Source organism: Colius striatus, chromosome 25, assembly GCF_028858725.1.
Source record: "Colius striatus isolate bColStr4 chromosome 25, bColStr4.1.hap1, whole genome shotgun sequence".
NCBI lineage: Eukaryota > Metazoa > Chordata > Aves > Coliiformes > Coliidae > Colius > Colius striatus.
This window is the reverse complement of record NC_084783.1, coordinates 2,065,228-2,082,248: the sequence shown is the minus strand read 5'-3', so window position 1 is coordinate 2,082,248 and position 17,021 is coordinate 2,065,228. Positions and strand designations below refer to the sequence as shown.

At 58.2% G+C, this 17,021-nt stretch overlaps 1 long non-coding RNA gene across 1 annotated transcript; it reads left to right on the top strand.

Moving 5' to 3' along the window:
* The first annotated feature begins 9,842 nt into the window (after positions 1–9,842).
* On the top strand, positions 9,843–13,969 carry LOC133627823 (uncharacterized). The gene is made up of 4 exons (XR_009820414.1): positions 9,843–9,971; positions 10,586–10,698; positions 11,369–11,575; positions 13,308–13,969. It is a non-coding gene; the product is annotated as an uncharacterized LOC133627823 (long non-coding RNA).
* Positions 13,970–17,021: the final 3,052 nt, after the last annotated feature.

The following is a 17,021-nucleotide window of genomic DNA, read 5'->3' as shown; positions in this document are numbered from 1 at the left end:
AGAAAGAGGAGAGGGAAGGAAAAAACCACCCCAGGAATGACATGGCTGTGAGGAGGGGAGAGGGATGGCTCAGCCCAGGTGGCTGCCAGGTCCTGCTCTGCACAGCTCTGGGCTGGGGTTGGGCTCTGGGCAGGAGGGCTTTGCATTGAAGGAAAAAGCCCATCTGTGTGTAACAGCCCTGGGGGGGAGAGATGTGGGGAGCAGGATGGGGAAGGTTGGGGTGACACAGGGCTTGTATTGGGGATTGCACAGAATCCCTGCAGAGCTGCTCCAGCCCCTGCTCCAGCAGCTTCCCCTGGCTCAGGGGCACAGGAACGTGTCCAGGTGGGGTTGGAAACCTCCTGAGAAGGAGCCTCCACACCCTCCCTGGGCAGCCTGGGCCAGGGCTCCCTCACCTCAGCACCAAAGGACTTGCTCCTGTGCCAGGGGCACTGCCTGTGTGCCAGCCTGTGCCTGGTACCCCTTGTCCTGCCACTGGCCACCACACAGCAAACACTGGCCCCATCCTCCTGACACCCACCCTGCAGGGACTGATCAGCACTGCTGAGATCCCCCTGAGCTCAGCCTTCTCTTCTCCAGTTGAACAGCCCCAGGGCTGCAGCCTTTCCTCCTCACACACATGTTCCATCCCCTCAGCATCTTGGTGTCCCTGCACTGGCCTCTCTCCAGCAGTTCCCTGTCTCTCTGCAACTGGGGAGCCCAGAACTGGGCACAGGACTGCAGCTGAGGCCTCAGAGGGGCAGCAGAACCTCCCTCAACCTGCTGCCCCCACTCTCCTTGCTGCCCCCAGGCTGCCATTGGCTCTTGCCCATGAGGACACGTTGCTGCTCATGTTTATCTGCTGCCCACCTGAGCTGAGGTGCTGAGGGCCATGGGCTTGGCAGGGTGAGGGGAGAGGTTGGGTTCAAGTAGCTTAAAGGGCTTTTCCAACCAAAACAACTGTATGAGGGAGTCTCTGAGCTGCTGGAGAGCAGATCCTCCCCTTGGGGAGATAACAACCCATTGACAGAGTGGAAAATCCCATCAGAGAGGTGTTTACTTCACCTTAACCCTGGTGCTGCAGGAGCCAGCAGCCTGGGGAGCAGGATGGGGCTGAGCAGGGTGAAGGATGTTGCCAACAGCCACAGAGGTGTCTCAGATCCACTCTCACCCCCCACTCACTGCTCAGAGGATGAGGATGCAACTCAGTGGGGTCAGCTACAGTCCCTCACCCTCCTGCAAACCAGTTGGACAAACCAAAGGGGCTGCCCCTTCCTCCCACAGCAGCCCAGGTGGCAATTTTGGGGGCACAGCTCCTTGACCTTCCCAGGACTGTTTGTACTAGGGGTTGTGGAGAAAATCCCCCCTTGCCAGGGCTCCCCCAGGGCTGATTGTTTCCAGCACAAAAGGATGAAGAGCCTTGATACATGGAGCAGAAAAGATGCTGCCTGTCCCCTGGGTGATGGCTGGAGGAGGTACCTCAGTGTATATGGGATCACAGGGGTGATGCATCCTGCACAACACAGCCATCATCTCTCCCTTCTCCTCTCCTACCTGACTGCAAGCCTGTGAAGATCAATGCCAATTGGTCCCCAAGGGAGAGGCTCCTTAACCCTTCTTTCCCCTGCCTGTCACAGGAGCTGCAGCTCTGGCTTACTGCAGCCACAGAGCCTGGGAAGGGAGTCACACAGCTGGGGTTCATGATGGGCTGGGGTTATCCTGGCAAGGGGAGGGAATGGGGGTGTTGAGGCTGGAGAAGAGGAGGCTGAGGGGGGACAGCAGCACTCTCTGACACTCCCTGGCAGGAGGCTGCAGGGAGCTGAGGGTCAGGCTCTTCTCTCTAGGAATAAGACAAGAGGAGAGGGGCTGGAGTTGCCCCAGGGGAGGTTGAGGTTGGAGCTGAGGCAGAACTGTTTCCCTGAGAGGGGTGTGAGCCCCTGTGCCAGGCTGCCCAGGGAGCTGGGGGAGTGCCCAGCCCTGGAGGGATCCCAAAGCCCTGGAGCTGAGGTGCTGAGGGCTGTGGCTCAGTGCTGGGCTGGGCAGGGTGAGGGCAGGGCTGGGGCTGCAGCACCTCCAGGGCTTTGCCAACCCAAAGGATTCTGTGGTGACCCCAACTTGGCCCCACAAACCTGAGTCCCTGCTGCTGCTGGAGCCTGGCCTCAGGCTGCCACCAGACAGGGGACAGCTCAGCTACCTCTGGGCTCTGTTTGCTTTTGGAAAGGTCAGGCAACAAAACATTCCTGGGAATCCTCCAGCCAGGGCTTGCCAAGGGAGAGAGCTGCAAAGAGCCTGGAGAAGATAAAGCCTCTGTGCCTGCCAGCCCCAGCTTGGCATTGCCCCAAACCCCAAGCACACTGATGCCCCCTTGGGTGCCCCTCCCTGCATTTGGGCTCCCTGCACCCACAGCTCTTCCCAGGAGCCAGTATCCAGCTCTGTGTCTCTCCTGGAACACGTTGGACATGCTCCAAGTGACTCTGGGGGCTGCCAGGGCCCCATGGAGGGAGAGCCTGGCCACTTGCCCATGCATCAAGGCAACTGGCCCAGACACAGCCCTGATTTATTGGGCTCAGGGTGTACTCTGGAGCTCAGGCAGCAGCAGGGAGGGCATCCAGGCAGGTCCTTGTAGGAGATGAAGAGGCTGTTCCTGCAGAGGCTGTGCCCCAAGTACCCAGGTGGGGAGCAGAGAGGGGTGATGGCAGCACATGGGCTAAACCATAATCACCCCATTTCCCACTTGGCCCATTTGCAGCACAGATCCCCTGCTGTCTGGCAGGAGGGGAGCACATCAGCCTTCCTCAGGGGCATCTCCAGCCACATACCTGCTTTCAAGGAATTCCCTCTAGCTGTGGAATCTCTTCCTTGGATGTGGAGATGGGTCCAAAGCTGCCAAGGGGGAACAAACCCAGAGGGACAGCTGAGACCTCCTGAATCCCTGTTTTCTTGGGAAGCCACACTAAGAAATCCTCCTTGGACACCCTCTGAGGCTTTTTGACAAGCACAACCAGATGGCTCCAGCTCCCTGAGCTGAGGGAAGAAGTGCCAGGGCAAAGCCTGGCAGAGGGTTATGGGCTGGGCAGGGGATGTCTGAAATAACCCCCCTCCTGGGCTGAGTTTTCACTCCTGATTGCATCAGGATTTACAGAGAACAAACTGGTCCCAGGCTCTGCTGGCAAAAGGAGTGAGGAGAGTGTCAGGAGATGAGGGTGGCTGCTCCAAGGTTAAATCAGCAGGGAGCTGGGGAAAGGGGGAGGGAGAGGGACCAAGTGCTTGCCATCAGCACTTCAGCCCTGGCTCAGCTTGCTCCACACCAGCTCCAGCAAACTCCAGCACAAGCACCAGGGATTAACCCCAAGCCATACACAGCATTTACCTTCTATTTTGTGTTATTTGAAGGAATGACTCTGGGTGTCTCTAGGTGCTTTTGCCAGGCTGGGTGCCCCTGGGAGGGAGCAGCTCTGAGCTGGGCTCAGCTGGAGCTTGCTGCTGGAAGCACAGGCTGCCTGGGGCTCGAAGGGTTAAGGCAGGCACAGCACAGCCTGTTTTCATCCTCTTTCTGGAGCTGATTTTTCTCCTTGGGGGAAGGCCATCCTTAAAGAAACAAGGGCCAGAATGAAAACCATGGACACCTGTGTAGGGGAGCACAAGGCAGCCACACCAACAGCTTCCTACTGCTGGTTCCACCACCTGGAAACCTTCCAAAGGAAACTGGGTGAGTAGGAAACAAACACAAACCCCCTCCAGTACCCAACTGGGCTGTTACTGTTGGCTCCTGTCCCTACAGCCTTTCCAGACCCTGAACTGGGGACATCAGGAGCACTCAGTTCCTTCCCCACAGGAGCATCACTACAGCTGCTAAATGTTACTGCCTGGTTCTAGTCTGTAGAGCTGCCCTGATGCCCAGAGCCCTCTCTGCCCTAATTCCCTGCCTCTGCTTCACTCTTCCTAACTGCAAACCTCCCCCCACCAATGTTCCTGCTCTTGCAAAAGAGGATTTGAGCTCAAGGCAGCTTCTCCTTCAACAGCAACAAGCCACCAGCAAGGTTTGGCTGGTGGTATCCATTTGGCCCAGGCTTGCCAGTAGCATCCAGAGCACTGATTTCATGATGATTAAACATTGATGATGTTTGGAAAGCACTTGGTGATCCTGATGGGAAGAGGCACCCCTAAGGATGAGGGATTAGTGCTATTTGCAAGGCACCACACACACAACAAGGCTTTGCTTTGCCCAAATCACAGGCTTTGTGCCTCCCCCAGTTTCTACCAATTGTGTTCTCCCTCCAAGTCCTTGGGCATGAGATCTTCACACCAAGGTTTATACCAGGTAAGTTGAGAAAGTTTCTTTGAGGTGGGGATGTCACACACTGGAAAGAGCCAGGGGAGCAGGAAAGTGCCATGTGTGCACACTCCATGTGCCCAGAGCTCAGCTTCCCTGCAGTCTGGGGGCTCACACAGCCAGTGCTCACACTGCTGCAACAGCAGCACTGCACAGCAGCTCTTCCCTTGGTCAGAAATAGAGTCAGACTCTTGGGGCTGCAAATGTTTCAGTAGCTGGAGCTGCCATTGGCTGTTCTTGCTGTTCCCAGGGAGCATGGAGGAGCCCTGGGAAACAGGCAGCAGCATCCCTCCCAGCACTGCCTCTGCACCTTTGGGTGCACCTCCAGCTCTGCTGCTTCCCCTTCCCTCTGGTCACCCCATCCTGGGCCACTTTGTCCTCCTTGGCATCCAGCTGAGACTGTACCATCCATATCCCTGAGAGGGCAAAAGAGCCCTGAGGTGCTGCTGGCCCAGCTCAGGCTGGAGGGCTGTGAGGTGTCTGTGGGATGGGAGATGTGTGGCAGAAGAGGTGCTGAAGCTGCTGCTGCTGAGAGAGAAAGAGCAAGTGGTTCTGGATCCAGGAGGATGGCAGGAACCCCTCAGCTCCAGCATGGATTGTGGTGCAAAGCACAAAGGGATGAGGTGTAACACCAAGAGGAGGATGAGGAGGGGAGCAGAGCTGCTGAGGCTGCACAGATGGGTCCCATTGCCTGTCCCTTCCACCCAGGACACCTCAAGAACCTCCAAACCACAGATGTGATCCTGACACACAGCAGATGAGCCAATCCAGACAGGGGTAGGTGGGGAGATGTTTCTCCAGGGAGCACAAAAGGGATCCTCTGTGCAGCTCAGCACAAGCTGTCAGCCAAGGTGACAACTGGGTGGTCACTGCAGGCTGGGTCCTGCTTTGCTACTGAACATCCCCCATCCAAACACCCCCTCACCCTCCACAGGACACTGCACAGGCAGGGACTGGCATCATCCTTCCCCTGGGTAGTTTTCTGAGTGTCTGCTACATTCACCTTGACACAAGATTCAAGCAAGAAAGGAAAAGGAGAGCTCTGGTGAAGAGAAGGAACCAAACCAAGCTGAAGCTGCTCCAGAGCATTTGCTGGGGTTAGTTTGGATTAGTCTCCTGGATCCCCCCCAGGATGCCAAGGAAGATTGGGAAGGGGGTTGTTCTTTGACTGGTCAGAGTTGGCCAGAATATGTTTCACTAAAGAGAAAGAGAGACTGGTGGTGTTCAGATAATGATACAGAACCATCTTCCAACAAGGTGGTGAAGGGAAAGAAGGTCAATGGAAGGAAGGTCAAGGGTTCACCCTGTCCTGAGGGCCTCAACAGAAGCTTGGTGCACATCCCTTGCCTCCCTCCTTACCTCCTGCAGCAGGAAGGGTGTGATTTGAGTGCAAATGGCACCCAGGCTCTTGACAACCTCTGCCTGAAAGAAGCAGCAGGTATCAGCAGGGTTGGGAGGGCTCTGAGCCCCAACTGGCCCCTTCCAGAGGAGAGCAGAGCATCCTGATGCCACACACAGCCTCTGCAGAGGAGTTAAGCTTTCCCCACCCATCCCTGCTTGGTGTAAATCCTCCTGCTGCCTCTGTGGCCCTGCTGGGATTTCCCAAGCTGCTGCCAAGGGAGGACTGTGCCCAGGGCTGTGAGACCCTCCCAGGCTGTCAGATCCCTCCCCCCACTCTGAAGCACAGGAGAGGGAACCCAGCTCCTAAATCCCTCCATGGCTCCAGGCCAAGCTGAGCTCTGAGCTGTCAGTCCTTTCACAGCCCAGCTGGCTTTGCTCAGCCCAAACCCAGCTTTGGCTTTGTGGGCTGTGGCTCTGGCAGCCAGTGGGCAAGCTGGCAGGGAAGGAGGAGAACCCAAGCCACAGGCACTGGCAGTGAGCCATCAACTCACTGCTTGTGCTCTCCCTGAACCAGAAAATGAATCCAGGGAGATGAAGCCAGGGGGGGATGAATTCAGCCCTTCCTCATGGCACTGGTGATGGGAGCTGCTCTGCCCTTCCTCCCTCCCACCCCAGCCAGAGGCATCCCCCTCCTCTGAGCATCCCCTGCCCACACAGAGCCAGGAGACAGACCCAGGGGGGGTCAGGGCTCTCTCATTTGGTTGTCTCCTGGCCCTGCATGACTCTGACCACTCCTGGATCTCTCTGCTCTTCAGAGAACCCCCTGACTACCTGCTCTCTACCTTGCAGCAAAGAAATGCCCAGGACCTGGTGTGTCCTGTCCTCAGGCTGCAGTTAGAGACAGACTCTTGTGGCCCCAAGGGAAGGAAAAGGGGCTGTGGCTTCCAGCTCTGGCCTCTCCAAAAGGAAACCTTCACCACCTGGGGCAAACATGATCCTCCCACCCCCTGCAAAGCCACCCTGGCACTGCCAGAGGGATTGGCTGCTCTTCAGAGGGATTTCTCCTCTCAGGTTTCTGACAATCCCTGCCAGCATTGTAGAGAGGTCAAAGCACTGCACAAAGCCAGCAAAGAACAAAGGGAAAGTGCTCAAAGACTGCCCATGCTCCAGGGCACATCAGTGGCCACCAGCACCCTCCTGGGCACCCTCAGGTCCTGGCTGCTGCCTGAATCACCCCAATGCCCATGTGGCACAGAGATACCCCCCTCTCCTGAGCCTCTCCAGCCCACACAGAGCCAGGAGACAGACTCAGGAGATCCCTGTGCTCAACCACTTGGCCACTGTCACCTCCTGGCGCTGTGTGACTCCAGTCACCCCTGGATGCCAGTTCCACCCATGTGTCCCAGTGCCATCAGAGCTCAGAGCATGTGGGGCTGGCAAGAGCACGTCCACAGGCTCTACAACACTCCTTGCTAACAAAAGGAGCAAACTCTGAGGGGCTGAGCCAGCTGGAGGAATATGGCAGTTGACTTGCCACTTTGTCAGGCATTGGTCCAAACTAATTTCCCTGGCAGAGAGCCCGTGATGACTGGATTGATAAATCTGAAGAGGGAAAGCAAATGAATGCTGGGACAAAAGGAGAACCAGGGAAGGGTGAAAACACCCCTCTGGCTTTGGGAAAGGAAAAGATCACAAAGGAAAAGACAATCCTTTTGCCTCTGGGGTTCAGTTCCTGCTCTTTCCTTCTCTTCTGTATCTGGGCCCCCAGGGAACTGCTCCAGGGAGGGGAGGTAGGTGTGCAGGGCCAGGGCTGCCAGCAAAAGACCTGGATCTGGCTTGTTCCAAAGCCTCAGAGCTCATATCTGTGTTCTCAGCACTATGAGATGACCTACAGGCCAAACATTGACATGCACAAGCAGGTAAGTGAGGTGGGTCTGGGCCAGAGCATGGGGGCTGTGAGGTAGAGGCCAGGGATGGAGATGTGAGCTCCCTCATCCCTGTGCAGCTGTAATGGCTCTGTGTGAGGGACTGGCCTGCAAAGGGGCTCAGCAGTTGTCAGAATGGGTGCTGCTGAGCTCTGCTGGGTGCCTTGGGGGGGGGTGTCACTTCCGAGACACTCCTCACCTGGGAGACAGACAGGGAGGAGGGAGGAGATGTCTTAAAATGCCAATGAGAGAAACCAAAGGAAGAGAATAAGAGGCAAAACCTGTGGTCTCCTGGTCTCAAGCAGCAGCAAGTGGCAGCAGCCACCAGCAGCAAAGAGTCAGCCCTTGCTAGGAATAACAATGAACTCCTTTCTAACTCCTGTACCCTCCCAGGCCAGCCCTGGGCCAGCCATTCCTCCTGGAAGGGGTGTCTTGGGGAGGACATTGGCCTTTTTGGGTGGAGTGGCTGCCTCAGCTCACTGCAGGGTGGTACTCAGGGATGCTTTGTGGGGGACAGGGAAGGGGAAGCTCCCCAACACGTGATGTCTCTTCATCTCCTCATTCCCCAGCTCCTCACGTTCCAGTTTGAGGCTGCAAAGAGCTTTTCATTCCCAGCCCAGGATCTCCTGCCCCATCTCTCCAGTTCCCACTCTCCATCACGGGGCCTCAGCACATTCCAAAGATGCTCTCGCAGGAGGGACCGAGCACTTGAAGGGCTGCCCTGGCTGGAGGGAGGGGTCTGGGGAGACGGGGGCGGGGACGAGGCGGGAACGGGCGGCCGGGTGGCAGCGGCGGGGTCCCGTCGGTCCCGTCTACCGGAGCTGCCGCCCGGCTCTCGGGTCCCGGCAGCCGCTGGACAAGGCGGATCGCGGCGGGACGTGAGGGGCACCGGGGCTCCGCCGACATCACGGCTGCTACCGGCATTCCCGTTGCGCTCAGGCTCAGCTGTCCCGGCGATACCGGAGGAGAGGTTGAACAGAACCGGACGGCAAACGCCGCAGCCACCGCTGCCGCAGCCCCCCGCAGCCCCCCGAGACCCCTGAGCCTGCCCGCGCCCCTCCCTCGCCCCGGGCCACCGTTCCCTCTCGTCTCTCAGCCCGGCTTCACTCGCAGATGCGGCTGCTCCCGGGGTCCTGCCCCGACAGGCACGAGGAGAGCAGCCGGTCACAGCGAGAGCAGCCGGTCACAGCCACCGTCCCGGCGCCGCGGGCAAACACGGCACCGGCGGGGCGGGACACGGACACCATCAACGGCACCGCTGGAGGGGCTCTGCCCGACCCCCGTGCCATGCGGCGGGAAGGGCCGCGGGACCTGCTCGGGACGGGACGGATCGGATTGAGACGGGATGGATCAGATCGGGACGGGACGGGTCGGAATGGGATGGGACGGATCGGATAGGATGGAATGGATCGGATCGGTTCGGGACGGGTCGGGTCGGATCTGGACGGATCGGATTGGAACGGGATGGATCGGATTGGAACGGGTCGGATCCGAATGGGACGGGACGGATCGGATCGGAATGGGTCGGGTCGGGTCGGATCTGGACGGATCGGATTGGAACGGGTCGGATCGGATCGGGACGGGATGGATAAGACCGGGACGGGTCGGGTCGGATAGGATGGAATGGATCGGATCGGGACGGGACGAGTCGGATCCGAATGGGATGGGATGGATCGGATAGGATGGAATGAATCGGATTGGATCGGATCGAAACGGAACGGGTCGGGTCGGATCTGGACGGATCGGATTGGAACGGGTCGGATCGGATCGAGACGGATGGGATCTGGATGGACCGGGACAGGTCCGGACGGGTCGGGTCAGGTCGGGATGGGACGGGACTGATCGGATCGAATGGGATGGATCGGCTCGAGACGGGTCGGATCGGATCTGGCCGGGTCGGACTGGGACGGGACGGGTCCGGGTCCGGTCCTGCTCAGGCCGCCGCTGTCCCGTCCCGCAGCGGCTCCGGCCGCCCCGCTCCACCTTAAGCAGCCTCCCAGCCCCGAGCGGCGCCGGCAGCACCCGCGATTGGCTGCTGGCTGCTGGAGCGTCAACCAATCGCCGTGCCCCGTTCCCACATGGGTTCGTGACGCCACGCACCGCAAAGGCCAATGAGAAACGAGCGGGCGGCAGAGGCCCCGCCCAGCGGCGGCGCCGCGGGGCACGCTGGGAGTTGTAGTTGCCCGCCCGCCGTTCCGCGCTCTGCGGAGGCCGCCCGGGCCCGGCCCGTCTCGCCCGCTGCGCTCCGCGGGGCCGGGGCAGCGGCGCTCGGGCCCCTCAGGCGGGTCGCGGCCCAGAGGCGCCGGGCGGACGCGGCTCCCGCTGCGGGCGGCGCCGGAGGACGGACCACACGGCCCATAAGGCGTTGCGGCGGCCGCCGCCTGCCAGTCAAAGTAACGTGGGACGGCGGCGCTGAGGGCCGGGGGTCGCGGCCCCGACGCTCCCGGAGCCGCCGCCGGGGCCTGGGGCGGGGGGAAGGGAACCGCCGGGGTCGGGGCGCTCAGCGCTGCCGGGGAGCGGCGCGATCGCAGCCGCGGCGGGGCCGGGCCGCAGGAGCAGCGCGGAGCCGGGAGCCGAGGGGGAGCGGAGGCCGCCGCAGCCTCTCGCCAGCGCCGCGACACCCCCGGTGGGGCCGTGGCCGGGTCGTGATCCTGCCCCAAACGAGCCCCCGGCACCCAACGGCAGCTCCGGGCACCGGCTCCCGCGTACCGGGGCAGCTCCCTGCAGTCTGCCCCGACAGCTCTCCGAGCCCCAGCCGATCCCCCCGAGCCCCAGCCGATCCCCCCGAGCCCCTCTCGATCCTCCCGAGCCCTTCCCGATCCCTCCTCACCGCCACCAGCCTCAGCCTGCCCCGGCATTTGGGCCAGTTAAAGGGAGAGTGGGGAGCAGCGTTTCAATATTGCAGGAGCCAGCTGTACCTGGGCATGGCACAGGCAGGCACGAGGGTAAATATTTAATGCCTCACATTTCATCTCAATCTTTTATTAATCGTGTTCTTTACTTGCAGACAGGGTGGTGGGCACCAGAGGCTCTCCCTGCCCTCCCTGTCCCACACCATCCGCTGTGCTGGCAGTGGATAGGCTGCCTGGGTTCCAATCCTCCAGCCCAAACAGCCCTCAGGTGAGGAACCAGCCCCTTCCAGCTCTTTCCCTTCTCTTCTTGAACCTTTCAGACCCTTTCCAACCCAAACCATGGCTGATTCCATGATGCTGTGGGCATCCCTGTGCAGATCCAGTACCACAGGCAGGGATGGCCACTACCCCTTCACCTCAACTCCAAAGACCTTACCAAAAGCCTTCCCTTCATCTGTGTGTGTACATGTGTGTGAATCAATGCTCTGGCACACATGACTCTACCCATTTGAATCCCAGTTTAGAGTTTTGGATCACTTCTTGGGGGTTTGTTGGCTCAGGGAGGGAGTTGCACTGGTGTCTTTGTTGAAGCAAAGTGGGGTTTTCTTTCAAAAGCTGCCAACCATTTCAGGTGGGGTTGCAAAGGAGAGACTGAGAGACTTTGCAGCCTTTCTCCAAACTCCTGACCCCCAAAATAAATCAAAAGAGGGAATGATCCCTTTTCCTGAGGCAGTTTTTGTGCTCTCCTGGCTTGGAGAGTGACACAGGTAAACCTGGACCAGGCAGCTCCTGAATGATGGATGTCACACGTGTCTTCATCACCCTCTGTTAATGATTGACGTGGCCCCTGGAGCAGGACAGCCTGCAACCTGGAGATTCATTTGCTTCAGCATGTGCCTGGGGAGAAAACAACTGTGGTTAACCCTTTGCACCCACAGGCCTCTGGATGCAAATCCAACTCTTCCCTCTGGGCTGAGGGACAAGAAGCAAGATGTGTCTGAGACCAACCAGCAAAGCTGGGCTCAGGATGCTCAGTGGGGACCCAGCAGCTCCCCACAGCAGCCACACACTTTTGCCTGGTAGCAACAGCCCTTGGAAGAGCCACAGAGGATGAGGGCATTGGAAATCTATGCCAGGAGTGAGAGGTGAGTGCTGCAAACAGCTTCTGCTCCTTATAACCAGTGGTGAAACCAAGGAAGCCTGAGCTTTGGGACACTTGGGAGCTCCAAGCAAATAAAATGTATGACCTGATGGAGGGGAAGCTGCTTTAGCAGGGGGTTGGGCTGGATGAGCTCTGCAGGGCCCTTCCAGCCCCCAGCATCCTGAGGGTTCTGTTGCATCTCCCCACAGAGCCAAGGGATGCCTCATTCCTTACAGACTGCTTCCCTGCATCTGTATCCTCAGCTGCAGGTGGGTTCAGGGCCCAGGTTTAAGCACAGCAGCAAGCTCAAGCCTGGGCAGGATATTTTTGGCAGGTTTTGGTGTCAGTGGGGCTGTTTGGAGGTGAGGGTAGGGAACTGAACCAGGGTCAGCAGATTTAGAAGCTTCAGATCTTCCAGGACTCAACCAAGGAGTTTGCCTGGCCTGGAGAAGCAGAGAGCAAATATGACCTGGATGTTTCCAAACCATCTCATTTTCAGCTTCTTGCTTTCATCCTTGAATGAGGAGCTTTGAAGTCAGCAGAAGCTGCTTCCTGGCACCCTCACACGATGTGGATGTCCCTGGGCACTGGTAGCAGCAGCTGGCACAAACAGGGGCATTATACTGGCTGGAGTGTGCCCTGGAATGAGTGTGAGATGAGAAAGAAAACCAAGGGAAGGGATTGGCAGCAGGTCAGCAAGAGCTGAGCCAAAGCAGTGCTGGGAATGAAGGTTTCTCCAGTACCTTGAGCCACAACCCTGGGACCAAACCACAGGCCCCCAATGCTGTCACCATCTCTTGAAGGCCACATGTCCCCAGAGCAAAGCAAATCACACACAGGAGCTGGGATTGGGGGGCTCTCTCCTACCACAGAGCTGGTGCCACTGTCACCCCGCTGTGCCACAGACACCTCCTCAGCACAGACCTGCACTGGGGGGTGGGGATTGCCCACAAAAGCCATGTGGGAGCCCTCAAAACAACCCAAGCAGCTGACAAGACTCTGGTCTCTGGCCCTGCCTTCGATCTGTGTGTTGGCTCCTGTTTGCACTTACCAGCTCTGAGTGGGTTTTAATTATTGATGCCTCTTTTAGCTTTTATCTCGTGCTGGCTGCAGCCAGGAAGGACTTGGCGTTCCTGCATTAGTGATGAATTGGGAAGGAGGCCCTGCTCTGCTCTGCCACACTGCAAAACATTCCTGGCTTACAGGCTGGGCCATTGTTTCAAGCAAAGCTGTGCTGAAAAATGAGGAGGGTGGGAGGGGGAGGTGGAGGAGGCAGTTCCCTGCGCTGGCACAGAGGTGACAGGGATGTGTCCTACAGCAAAGAGGCTGGAAGGGATGGGCTGAGAATCAAACAAGCATCAAACTTCCTTCATCCAGTGCAAAGCAGGCAGGAGCTCCCCCACATCAAGGAGGAAGGATGCTGCTTTATGACCCCTGTGGTGACAGGCAGGTGGAAGCAGGGGGAGAGGTGTGAGCAGCAGAGTTTTGCCAAGCCCCTGGCAGCTGCAAGCAAGAATCAACATCAGACCCAGCTAAATGCTGTTTGCTCTGTGCTCAGGGCATGGGGCACCAACAGACAGGTTCCTCCAAACTCAGCCAAAGCTCTTTGGACATCAGGACAGGGGCTGTCACTGTGTTGCTCCCTCACCCTTTAACGAGCCAGGGCTTGGCTGAGTTTTTCCAAGGAGAGCTGCTTCTCACCCCATCTGCCTGTATCCCTCTCCCACACTTCTCAGGCACAAAGAGCAGGAGTTGCTCTGCCAGGAGCCAGTTTTAAACCATCCCTGCTCAGCAGAGCTTTGGAAGGGTCTCACTTCAACCACTTCTCACCAGCACTGAGCCTCTTCTGCCAGGGCAGGAGCTCATGGCTCCGGTCTTGAGAGAGCTTAAAAGGAAGAGCAGCCTCTTTGGAAGGAGAGAAGGTGTTTCCTCAAGTCTGCAGCTCCTGGGAGACTCACACAGAAGGTATTTGAAACCCTTTTCCCTTTACTGTTGCTGTGGTTAGATTTGCAGGTTGTAGTATCCAGTTAATTTGAACCCAGAGCAGGAAAAGGTGCCCCATGAAATGATTCCCTTCAGAGATACAGAAGTAAAGGCAAAGGATGCAAATAGAAGCAGGGAAAAGCAAAGGGAACCACAGCCCTTGTTGGCTGGGAGCCATCAGGGTGCCTCAAAGCACCCAGAGAGATGCTTTGTGTGTGAAGCCACTGGTGCTTCAGGAATGGGATGTGCAGGAGAGCACAAGGTTCATCTCAGCATCTGGTAATGGTCAGGGGATGGTGATGATGATGATGATGATGATTAGGGGACTGGCACATCTCTCTGATGAGGAAAGGCTGTGAAACCTGGGGCTCTTCAGCCTGGAGAAGACTAATGGAGGAGCTTATTAACACTTCTAAGTGCTTAAAGGGTGGGTTTCAGGAGGATGAGCTGATGCTGCTCTCTGTGCTGGCCAGTGGCAGGACAAGGGGTACCAGGCACAGGCTGGCACACAGGCAGTGCCCCTGGCACAGGAGGAGAAAGCCCTTTGGTGCTGAGGTGAGGGAGCCCTGGCCCAGGCTGCCCAGGGAGGGTGTGGAGGCTCCTTCTCAGGAGGTTTCCAACCCCACCTGGACACGTTCCTGTGCCCCTGAGCCAGGGGAAGCTGCTTGAGCAGGGGCTGGGGCTGGAGCAGCTCTGCAGGGCCCTTACAACCCTCACCCCTCTGTCATTCTATGTTCACCCATGCCCTGGGTAGCTGCCATCACTGCTGGCTCTTTGCCCCCCATCCCAAGGCAGATCCAGAACCCAGAGCCTGTGGCAGGAGCAGAGCTGCTGCCATGTCCCAGGGACTGGCCTGACCTCAGCACCCTTAGTGGGGGCCAGAACATGAGGCAAAGAGGTTCAGTGCTTGCCCCCCTGGTCAGAATGCTACTGATAGCTGCAGTGTGACCCCACAGTCCTGTAGCTGCTCTGAGGGCCTCAGTGATGCTGAAAGAGCAGGTTTGTGATGTGAAAGGCCACCAGAGCTTTGGACTGGGGCTGCTGCCATGTGACAGTTGCTAAAAGCATCTCTGCTGCCCTGTAAGTGCTGCTGAAAACCCCGCTGGGAGCGAGCTGGCTGTGGGGAGGCTGCAGCTTTTCAAGGGCTTTCACCTCGAGGTCACTGGTTCAAACTCAGCCTGGGGGTAGGCAGCAAGGTAAGTGGATGTTATTCCTGATGGATGGTGGAGGGAGGAGGATTTAAGGAGAAATTGGTCCGGGGTGTTTTGAGGCTGGTGATTGCAGAGGAACAGACGTCCCTGTTGTTAGAGCTAATTAGCAGCCTCGGTTGGGTGGGCAAAGGGGTCGAATAAACCACGAGGTTTACTGCCTGAGCATCCTCAGCTGCCAGCAGCCTGGGGCCAGGGAGCAGCTCCTGACCAGGTGGTGGCTGTTCTTGCCTCCTGCAGCAGACCAACCTGCTGGAATGTACAGAGATTTTGGGCTCTTTAAATCCTCTGTACCTCCCAGATGATCCCTGAGTGCTGGGGCTGGAAGGGCCCTGTAGAGCTGCCCCAGCCCCTGCTCAAGCAGCTTCCCCTGGCTCAGGGGCACAGGAACGTGTCCAGCTGGGGTTGGAAACCTCCTGAGAAGGAGCCTCCACACCCTCCCTGGGCAGCCTGGGCCAGGGCTCCCTCACCTCAGCACCAAAGGACTTGCTCCTCCTGTGCCAGGGGCACTGCCTGTGTGCCAGCCTGTGCCTGTTACCCCTTGTCCTGCCACTGGCCACCACACACCAAACACTGGCCCCATCCTCCTGACACCCACCCTTTAGGGGTTTCTCAGCATTGCTGAGGTGCCCCTGAGCTCAGACTCCTCCAGTTGAACAGCCCCAGGGCTGCAGCCTTTCCTCCTCACACACATGTTCCAACCCCTCAGCATCTTGCTGTCCCTGCACTGGTCTCTCCAGCAGTTCCCTGTCCCTCTGGAGCTGGGGAGCCCAGAACTGGCCACAGGACTCCCCAGGGCAGAGTAGAGAGGGAGGAGAACTTCCCTGGACCTTCTGCCCACTCTCTTCTTTGTGCCCCCCAGGCTGCCATTGGCCTCTTGCCCATGAGGGAACATTGCTGCTCATGTTTAGTTTGTTGTGAAAGGCTGATGCCAAACAGGAGGGGTGGAAGTGACTCCTCCAGCCACTGTGTCTTGGTCACCCCATCCTGGAGACCCCTTTGCCAGCCTCCCACAGCAAGTCACTGAGCAGTGGTGCTCACTCAACTAAGCTGTACACTAAGCCAAGTCCCTGGCTGCCTTCTGTAGCCTCTCCAAAGAGTGATCTGGCTTCCCTCAGAGCAGAGATGTGCCCTGGAAACCCACCTGCAAGCTCAGCCCAACCCAGCCCTGCATCTGGCACGACTTCAATCCCATCCAAGGTGTTGGAGGAGTGGGAGAGATCATCTCCTTCAGCTGCAGCTTTCCAACATCATCCTAAAACAGGCTCACAGCAGACAGAGAGCTCCTACACACGTGCCCAAAGCTCCCTTCCTGCACTGGACAAACCCTCATTTCCTGCAGCAGCTCTGCTGTGGGAATCTCCTCCTTCTGCCAGGCTGTGTTGAAGGCAGCCTCCCCCCATCTGTTTTGCTGCCATGCTCATACCCAGGCCATATTCACCCCTGCTGACCCATGCAGGCCCAAAGGCTTGGCCAAGGGGATATAATTCCCCCCTTCTTTCAGCTGCAGATACCTTCCCTGGCTGGACACAGGCCCATTAAAGAGTCATTTACTAGGCACAAGCAGGTTTGTGTTCCCCTGGACTGGGATTTGCCAAGATTATACCATAAATTAGTGTGTTTCCTGGAAGAAAGGAAGGGGAAGAGGGGGGTGGAAATAAAATGGAACATTTTGTAGCCAATATAAAAGGCAATAAAGGAACATTCAATTTCCCACTTGGAAGGGAGAGACTGCAAGTTGTTACAGAGGGGAAGGCAGTGCAGGGTGTGTGAGCAGAGCTCCTGTGCCTGCACTGAGACCAAGGGAAAGCTTGAGATGCACATTCCCGTTGCCCTGCACTGCTGGGGAACCCAGGTAGGGGGCAAAGGTATGGTTGCCTAGATGTCCCCCCAAAATACACCTCAGAGAGGCACTGTGAGCCCTGGCCAGGGCCCTGAGGTGTTGAGCCTGGAGAAGAGGAGGCTGAGGGGAGCCAGGAGCACTCTCTGACACTCCCTGACAGGAGGCTGCAGGGAGCTGGGGGTTGGGCTCTGCTCCCCAGGACAAGAGGAAACAGCCTCAAGCTGCCCCAGGGGAGGTTGAGGTTGGAGCTGAGGCAGAACTGTTTCCCTGAGAGGGGTGTCAGCCCCTGTGCCAGGCTGCCCAGGGAGCTGGGGGAGTGCCCAGCCCTGGAGGGATCCCAAAGCCCTGGAGCTGAGGTGCTGAGGGCTGTGGGTCAGTGCTGGCCTGGGCAGGGTGAGGGGAAGGGGATGGTCTTT